Here is a 9,229-nt window from a genome sequence, read left to right as displayed (position 1 = left end):
ATGGTGTGACTCTGCTTTGGGTACAACCAGAGAGATGAAAAATTGTGCTCCATATGTGTACTATGGATTAAAATGCATTCTGTTGTCATGTATAACTAATTAGAATAAATAAATAAATTTCAATTAAAAAAATTTCCAAAAACAAGGGGCTGGGAATGTAGCTCTGTGATAGAGCACCTACCTACTGTGTATGAGGCCCTGGGTTTGATACTCAGCATCACATAAAATTAAATAAAATTCTGAAGATAAGATTACTAAATATCACTAATTCATTGATTCATTACATAGTTATTGGAAATCTGCTGCATAATAAATATTGTCGCTGGACATGAGATGTGAGCTCCTATAATAGGGCGGAAGGGGGCAAGAGGAAAAAATATAGTGGTACAAGGAGCAAGAAGTGCATCATTAATAGTGGGGAACTTTAAAAGCCAGACCCACAGATTTGAATAATTTTGCTAAGAGTTAAAGATGTCCCTGGAAGTACCTATGACATACTTGTTTAAGGAGAAATATGAGTTTGTCAGCTGAACTAAAAGAACGAGGACAGTCCCATCACAAATAAAACAAACCAAAAGACACAAGGCAGAGTATGTGTCGTGGAAGCACAAAACCAAGGGTGCATTTCGGCAGGGATGAGCAGCGAGTGTGAAGAAAGACCAGGAATGAAGCCAGAGAAGTGAGAGACACTGATGTTTTCCTTCCAAGTACTGATAAGTCATCCAAGACAATCTTGGCGCAGGGCCTGAGCTGTCGACGTGAGCAGGTTGGCTCACTGGTGTTCAAGGAGTGGTCATCAACTTTTGTGCAAGAGGAAGGGAAGGAGAGATGTTCTCTGAGAAGAACTAAGAACCAGGGCCCTCCAGAGGGTCAGCGACATGGAGAGAAAGAGGAAGGTTGCCTTAGGATGGTGGGACACACGCCATTCACTCACCAAATGTGTATTTAGTAGGTGCTATGCGCCAGCTCTGAGGTGCTTGCTCAACGTAGGAGACATTTAGAACATTTTGCCTCCTCTTATGGATTTCCTATGCTGGCTGGTTTGTTAAATAATATAGAGGCTTAAAACAACACAAACGTTTCGTCTCACAGTTCTGAAGTGTGTCTTGCTGAGCTATCATCAGTGTGCTGGCAGGGCTACGTTCCCTTCCAGAGTCTCTAGAGAAACATCCACTTCCTTGCCTATTCCAGTCTCTAGAGGCTGCCTGCCTCCCTTGGCTCCCAGCCGCCCTGACCTCATCAAAGCCAGCAATTGCCAATCTGATCTTCCTCTCATCAGTTCAGGAGTCCCTCCTCTTTTTCTTTTTTCCCTCCTCCTTCACCTCCTCCTCCATCTTTTCCTCCTCTTCCTTTTTCTTATTTTACAGTGCTAGGGATGAAGCCCTGGGCCTTGAACATGCTAGGCAAATCTTCCACCACTGAGAAGCACCCCAGCCCTCTCTTCCACTTTGAAGCATCCTTGTGATTACATCAGACTCACCTAGATTTCCTATCTCAAAGTCAGCTGATTAGCAAAGTTAGGTCCATTTGCAAACTTAATTTTGTCTTATCATATAAAAATACATATTTGCATGTTACAGGGATTAGAATGTGGACATTGGAAGGGGCAGAATTACTCTTGTCATACTCATCTTGGAGGTTTCTGGTCTAGTACTCCAAAACCTTGGTAAGGTAACCCCCACCCCCAACACACACAGATGTCATATGAACCTTACAATACCTGTTTTATTGACTGGCCTGTCGGGCGGGGGGGATATATATATATGTATGAGGCCCTTAAGGCCCTTAGCACTCAAGGTAAATGAAGTTTAACCTGAGTATTGATATTTTGTAGATTTATTGGAACAGAAAATCAGCCTTTTTGCTGTATTTAGGTTAAGCCTTGTGGAAGATAGAATAACCCAACAAAACTACAGGAGAAAATTCATTATTAAGCAGAGCAAGAATAAAAGACCAAGCAAGTTTGATGATCTTTTCCAGGTGGGGTAAGAAGTTAACTCTCAGGGGACAATGTTTTTCCTGTTGCTAGGCTGACTAGCTGTGGTGGCTGGGTTGTTTATCTTTAAGAAAACATACCTATATCTTTTTCCTTGACAACTACAATATAATCTGTCTGGGAGCTGTTCATCATTTAAGAAAGGGTGGAAAAAAGTCCGCTCCCAGAAAGTGTTCAGATCCGTGAGCTGAATTGATGATAACATCATGAGAGGCATCATAATTTATCTGGAGCATGTAAATCACCAGGGGCCCCCTCTGAGGATGCTCACTAAAATGATGAATAGCTCTGCAAGTTGTAAGAGCAACCCTGAGGAATTCACCAGCCAGTCTTGACAGGAGATCTGCCTCCCAGTCTCTCCCAGTTGGGAAGAAGCAATGACTTAACAGATTTGAAAACTCAGTGTTTTTTTTTTTTTTTAACCACTTGTTAAAATGTTCTCTTCAAGACTTTCTCCACAAAGGCAATGGGCTGGTATGAGTTGAATAATCACCCTGAAACACTGATTCAGATGGAAGCCAGTTCAGGTCATGCTGGTGTATCAAATATTTTTTTTCACCTGATGTTTTTTGCTATGTTTCGACTTGCTTTCTCTTTGCCAGGACAACTCGTGTTATAGCCAACAATCCTGCATTTTTAAAGACAATCCAAATGGTTTCCAATGTGTCTCTGCACTTGCTGCCTCCTATGTAGAATGTAAGTGAAAATGTTGGAAAAGTGGTAATGCAGTTTTGTGTTTTACTTTAGAAAATCTCACATTTATGCTAAAAGATCAACAGATAACAATCCATGAAGGTCTTTACTGTATTATTCAGGGTAGGGTGAGGATGCTAAAATTCTATTTAGTTTTTAACAAGTGTAGCTGGTTGAATATTTGCATTCTCAGAAATGTATACGTTGATGCTTTAATGCTTGGTATGATGGTATTTTAGGTGGGATCTTTGAGAGGTAGCTTTCTCAGATGAGGGCACAGAGTGGGGCTCTCATGATGAAATAGTACTTTCATAAGAAGAAGACAGCCATCTCTCTTCCTCAGGGGCACAAGCCAAGCAAGTAGTATGGGAACACACAGTAAGAAGGCAGCTGTTCGGGGCTAGAAATGGAGACCCTCTCAGGACCCAGAATTCACCAGCTCTTTAATCTTGGACTTCCTAGGCTCCAGGACTATGAGAAATAAATGTCATTCACTCAACCTACTAAGTCTATAGCATTTTGTCAGAAACACCAAGCAAAGATAGATAGTAATTTAAGGATAGGAAATACCTTATTAATTTTTGTAGCCAGTAGCATTCATTGTAGTGCTTTGAATATTGAAAGCAGTCAGCATGAGATTATTAAAAATAATAAAAATGAATAAAAACTTGGGTTGCATGCTTACCCATGTCAGATCCTGTGTTAATCAGGTTGCAATTATCTCGTTTGATTCTCACAGAAGCTGTATATGGCAGGTCTCATTATCTACCCATATTATAGTTAAGGAATTAAAGTTTGAAGAAGAAAGCTGGTCTGTTCTGTGATGTGACCTGGGTGTGTCTGAGTCTACAGTGAGAATCTTCTACTGTGCTAACTCAGCCGTGTTAGTTTCTTAGCATCACCCTGGCAGATTACCATAAGCCAAATGGTTTAACCAAGAGAAATTTATCCTGTCACAGTTCTGGGAGCCAGAATCAAGACGTCGAGAGGGCCATCCTCCTTCTGAAAGTTAAAGGGAAGGATATTCCTTGCTTCTTCCTAGTATCTGGTGGGTTCAAGAAATCCCTGGAGTTCTTTGGCCTGTAGGCTCATTAATTCAATCTCACCCTTCATCTTCACAAGGCCTTCCCCACATCTTTCTCTGTGTTCTCTCCTCTTCTGATAAAGACACCACTCACTGGATGCAGAGATAACTTAAGGCCAGAATGACCTCATCTTAAATATTAAATCTACAAAGATTTTATTTCCAAATAAGATGACATTTGGAGGATCCTATGGATATAAATTTTGAGGAGATACTCACCACTACACAGACCTTTTTGCCTCATCTCCTTCTACACCTACTGTGGTGTAAATCAGCATATCCACCCAAATTCATATGCTGAAATCATAACTTCCAAAATGAGAGTATAAGGAGGTCAGGCCTCAGGGAAGTGAGTAAGTCATGCAGGCAGAGCCCTCACAAACAGGATTAGGGTCTTCTAAATAAATAAAATCAATAAAAACAAACAGTGAGACATGAGAGAAATCCCTTCTACCATGAGAGAACACATCAAGGGGCCATCTATATGCCAGAAAGTGGGCCCTCACCTGACATGAATTCTTCCTTGATTCTTAGACTTCCCCAAATCTAGAATCATAGATAATACATTTTTGACATTTAAGAGCTTCCCATTTTATGGTATTTTGTTATAGCTGTCCAAACAGACTAAGCCCATGCCCACATCTGGGCATCCCTTTTCATGGCAGAACTCTCTATTGCTGGGCTTTTTACTCATCATGCACATTTCTCCCTCTTCCTGTCATCCACACTATTACCCCTGCTAAAAACATGTCTTCTGCTTATTCATTCAGCACCTCTTTAAGAAATAGTAATAAACTAACCCTATTATGAAATATTTTACCTCTTGTCCATGTTAATTACATGGTAGAGAATCATAAGCTGTCTCAACAGGTTCACATTGTTGATGCTTAATTGATGTTGAAGTTTTGAGGTTGCTGTATACAATTTCAAGTCTCCATCACTGGCCTGTTTGCCACTTGAAATCTGGATCTGTTGGGCTTCCCTCCTTGGTGTCAACTCTGTTGTTTAGCATACTGCCCAGCAGAGGCAATGGAGTGCACATACCATGAAACGTTTGTCAGGTGGCTGGAGAGAGGATTTTGTGGAGGGTATTTGTGTTGCTTTGTCAACAGCACATCATCTCTGAGTGACATTGATGTTAATGAAGAGAGAATGCCATAGGCATTGGGGTGGGCAGAAAGGCATCACAAATCTGTGCAGTCCCTTCCTTGGTGGCTTTTGGGACTATGAAAAAGAAGAAAATGGACTTACATGGTAGATTTTACAGACACAGTGTTCCAGGTTGGGTGACAGAGGAAAGAGAATTGGTTGAATGAGAAGGAACAGGGTCCCAGAAGCTATGTCATAGTCTCACTCATCGAATTCCCTGACCTGTAGACCAACAGTAGCTCTTAGTCAGCTGACAGGCCCACATCTGCCTACAAAGCTGTTCTTATCTCTAGGATCCCCAGAGAAGAACAGCCTTCCCTGCATTAAGACAAACACAGAACTCTAGAGTTTTCATCAAAGTGGGACAAGAGCAGTTGTGATTGTTGCAAAAGCATTCTTGGGGTTTGTACTTTCTGGGGAACTCCTCAGAGCTATCCACCCTGATGGGGAGCCCTGCTCCTTGAATAAAATGCCAAACTCCACATTGATGCAGCTCCTTCCATGGTTTATTTTGGTATAGAGAAACAGGTGGGACTTTCAAAGCTGTGTTCACTAAACTCTAAGGAATGTAAGCAAATGTAATAGAGGTAAAAGGAAGGAAGAGAGGACCAGGGAAAACAAAAAAGTGAAGGGAAGAAAAGGGAAAGGGACAAGCAGGTTAAAGCCTATGAGTCTCAGGGCCCCGGAGCCCAGCACAGGCTTGAGAGTCCAGCTATGCTCCTGCTCTCATCTCTCCCCACATCCTGACCTATTTGGCCTATTTTTTCTGCTTGCGAGTACCACATTTTATCCTGCTTTCTGTGTTTTAAGCATCTAGATTGTCATTTCTTTCAACAAGCTCCAAATCCACATGCTCCCCCCGTTTTTTAAGAACTTGAGCGCTCTGTTGTTGAATCCAAGAATTTCATCTTCAGCTAACTGGCAGGAGGATGGTACCTGACAAGTTAATCATGGGGAGGGTTGTCCCATTCAGGTGTGTCTGTCTGCTGCTCTTCGTTAGTTCATTCAGCTATCCTGAATGAAGGCTTTCCTTTGACCTTAGGAACCCAAAGTTGAATAAGACAAAGATCAAGATACCAAGGTTTTTACAGTGTAGGATGCAAAGAATTGAATTTGCATTTTCCGGGAAGGAGATAAATATACCACGTGTAATGGTAGCAAAGTTAATCTATTTTAATTTAATGAATTACTCTGAAGGATGGGCTTATAGAAGGCTCAAAAGATGTAAAATTTTCACCCATTATATTCTGCACTTTTATAAGACCTTCCCCATAAAAGAACCAATGTACTTTCAGACAGAAAATGCACTTGAATACCTTTTAAAATAATCAAACTCTTGGATAACTGCATGCTGTATGTCATACACCCAGCAAGTTGAACAAACATTTTTTTAGATACTTATCTTCCTAGGTGGCTCCATACAAAATCAGAAATAGCATGGACATGTGTATTAGTTTATTGGTTACTTGTCATAAGTATAAGTGATTTACACAACAGGAACTTATTTCCTGGAATTTCTACTGGCTGGAAGTCAAAGACCAAGGTGGGTTCTGAGGCTCTCTTCTTGGCTTGCAGATGGCTGACTTCCCCCTGCGTTTTCTTCTGGTCTTTCCTCTCCAGGTATCTGTGTCCAAATTCCCTTTTATTATAAGGACACTGGTTGGATCAAATTAGAGCCATGCTAATGAACTCATTTTAACTTAATCATCCCTTTAAAGATCCTATCTTTAGATACAGTCACACTGTAAGTTACTGGGGTTAACTCAATGCATGAAGTTTGGATAGATGCAGTTCATTCAGTCCATACAAAGAACTGGAGGAGATGTGCACATCAGACCTACATGAGATCCACCCCAGCTCAAATCGTGTGATTTGAAGGAAGTCATTTACACTCTTTGGCCTTGGTCAAATACATTATACAGGAGGATTAGTAAGGCTGCATGGTATGTGCTACTAGTGCCTGGCAAATATTGCTAGTGTCATTGGCACCAAAGATCATTTATTATGCTCCTCTGGACAGCAGATCCTTTCTCACCATTACTTCTTCCTTCTCTGCTAAGTTTTCAGCTCCTCAAGGCCCTTAATGAAAATGTTTGCCCAGCAGATTCCTCCCTCTTATCAGGACAGTTAGGGACAATATGAAGTTTTCCAATTTCTCTTTCTTTGTCTTAGCTCCAAGAACTGATGTTTGCCCAGCAGATTCCTCCCTCTTATCAGGACAGTTAGGGACAATATGAAGTTTTCCAATTTCTCCTTCTTTGTCTTAGCTCCAAGAACTGACCCTGCACTTTGTGAACTTCTTCTTGACTCTTACTGGAAATAAGACAGAAAAAAAATAGGGAGCAAATTGTGGTCTTTGCCTTCCAGTAATATAATGGAGTCTGTTTCTTTGGGGTTTGGCAGAGAGAGATGCTGGTGGCAGTGTGACAGGGTCATGCCCTCCTGCTCAGGGTTGCTGTTGGAGTTGAGGCCCCCCATCAATGCAGACGAACACCCTGGGGAGCCCACAATACAACCTGTCACCAGGCAGCCCTGGGAAGCACAAATCATGTTTTGGAATAAAACAAACAACAGCAGTCCTTGAGTACTCTCACGCCCAAGGTCACTTATGTCACCCACGTGACCTGTGGGACCCCGGAGAAACATAAAACCAGTGAGAGCAGCCCTTTGATCTCACACCTTCTTTGGAATGTTTTAATCAATTAACCATGAAGTCGCTCCACTTCGTTTATGCAGGCTTATATATAAAATGGCTTCAGTCTGGCTGACACTTTACTGCATCTGAGATCAAAGATGGAAGCAAATGCCAAATTCAACCAGGATAATTCTGAGGCTTTTCCACAGCACACATATCTCTGCAGCTCTCAGAAGCAGTTTTCTTACAAGAACAGAAAGGGGAGATCTTGGATGCTGAAGGACACAAAAAGCTTCCTGAGGAATTAAGAAGTCCATCAATACAAGACACTAGGTAATGGCTAGCCCAGGAGGCTGGGATGAAACCAGAGAAAATGAAGTCCATTTAAAAAGTTAATAATGTGCATGGAAGAAAAAAAATGAAATTGATTTTCTAAAGGAGTTCTAAGAGTGGATTCCTGTTTAGGAATTCTGTGCAGAGTTGTGACTTTAATCAGACCTATGAAATCAAGGACCTGCCATTTTTCCACAAAGGGCACGAGAATGATCATTTGTGGCAATATTTTTAGACCAGTGCCAAAAATTTTACATATTATCTCAATGTTCATCATCACAATAACCATGGGGAAGTCAGAATTATTGTGCCCGTTTCTCAGATGAGGAACCCAAATCTCAAATTGGTTCAAAATCTTGTTGGTGGTCAGACAGTGACCTCGAGATCCCACTTGTCACGGCTTGCTTGTGTAATCTTTCACCTAAAATCTTCATCTTGTGAAAGATCTGGTCCACCAGAAAGCTTAAAAAAATTTATTTTCTTGGTTTCAAGCACAGTCATCTATAACTGCTGATCATAGCTTTTGGTCAGCATGAGCTAACTGATGTCAGGATATAAGCTCATAAATTCCCAGTTAAAAGGAAAAGAAAGTGCAGACTCATCACAGGAAAATAAATCATATTTTTCTGAAAGATTGAAATAATCATAATTCTTTATTAATCAACTTTTATATGCCAGTCATGGCTCTGGGGACCTTGCTCACAATGTCATTCATCTTTCCTACAGTCTGGGGACCTAGGCATTCTTATTCTCATTTAATAGATATGAAACGAAGTCTGAATAAAGGGGTAGGGGGCCAGCAACTGGGATTCCAATCTCAAGTCCCTCTCAAATAGCATTCTGGTCTTTACCAAGAATCTACTACTAGGATTTGTGAATCTAGACTGGAAAGGCTCTGGGGTAGGAATTGCTAATACTACTTTAAAAAGAAATTAATATCTTAAAAGTTTCTTCCAGCATTGGAGCATTTCTGCAAGATGGAGCAACTTCACCAAGTCATCTTGACCCACCCCTTAACCCCCAGGTGAATCCCCAGTTCATCTAACAGATGGAGCTTCAGAAAGCCAGCACTGAAACAGTTAATGGGCCATTCAGATGAATTCTTATTTCATATTGAAAGTATTTCCTAATGTTGGTCCCAATAGAAAAAAGACAAGCTTTTAGAAGCTTTTTAAAAGTAAGTGGTTTATATGCTGTCAAACTAAGCAAAATAAAAATTACAAAAGAGCTAAGTAAAATAAGCTTTCAATCCAATTCCAAGAAAAGTCAAGAAGCTAGAAATAGATCCAGAGTCCAAATGGGCAGAACTGAGCCACAATCATCATGTGAAGCCAGATGG

The sequence above is a fragment of the Marmota marmota genome, unplaced genomic scaffold, assembly GCF_001458135.2.
Source record: "Marmota marmota marmota unplaced genomic scaffold, marMar, whole genome shotgun sequence".
NCBI classification, from domain to species: Eukaryota; Metazoa; Chordata; class Mammalia; order Rodentia; family Sciuridae; genus Marmota; species Marmota marmota.
This window is presented reverse-complemented; position numbering follows the sequence as displayed.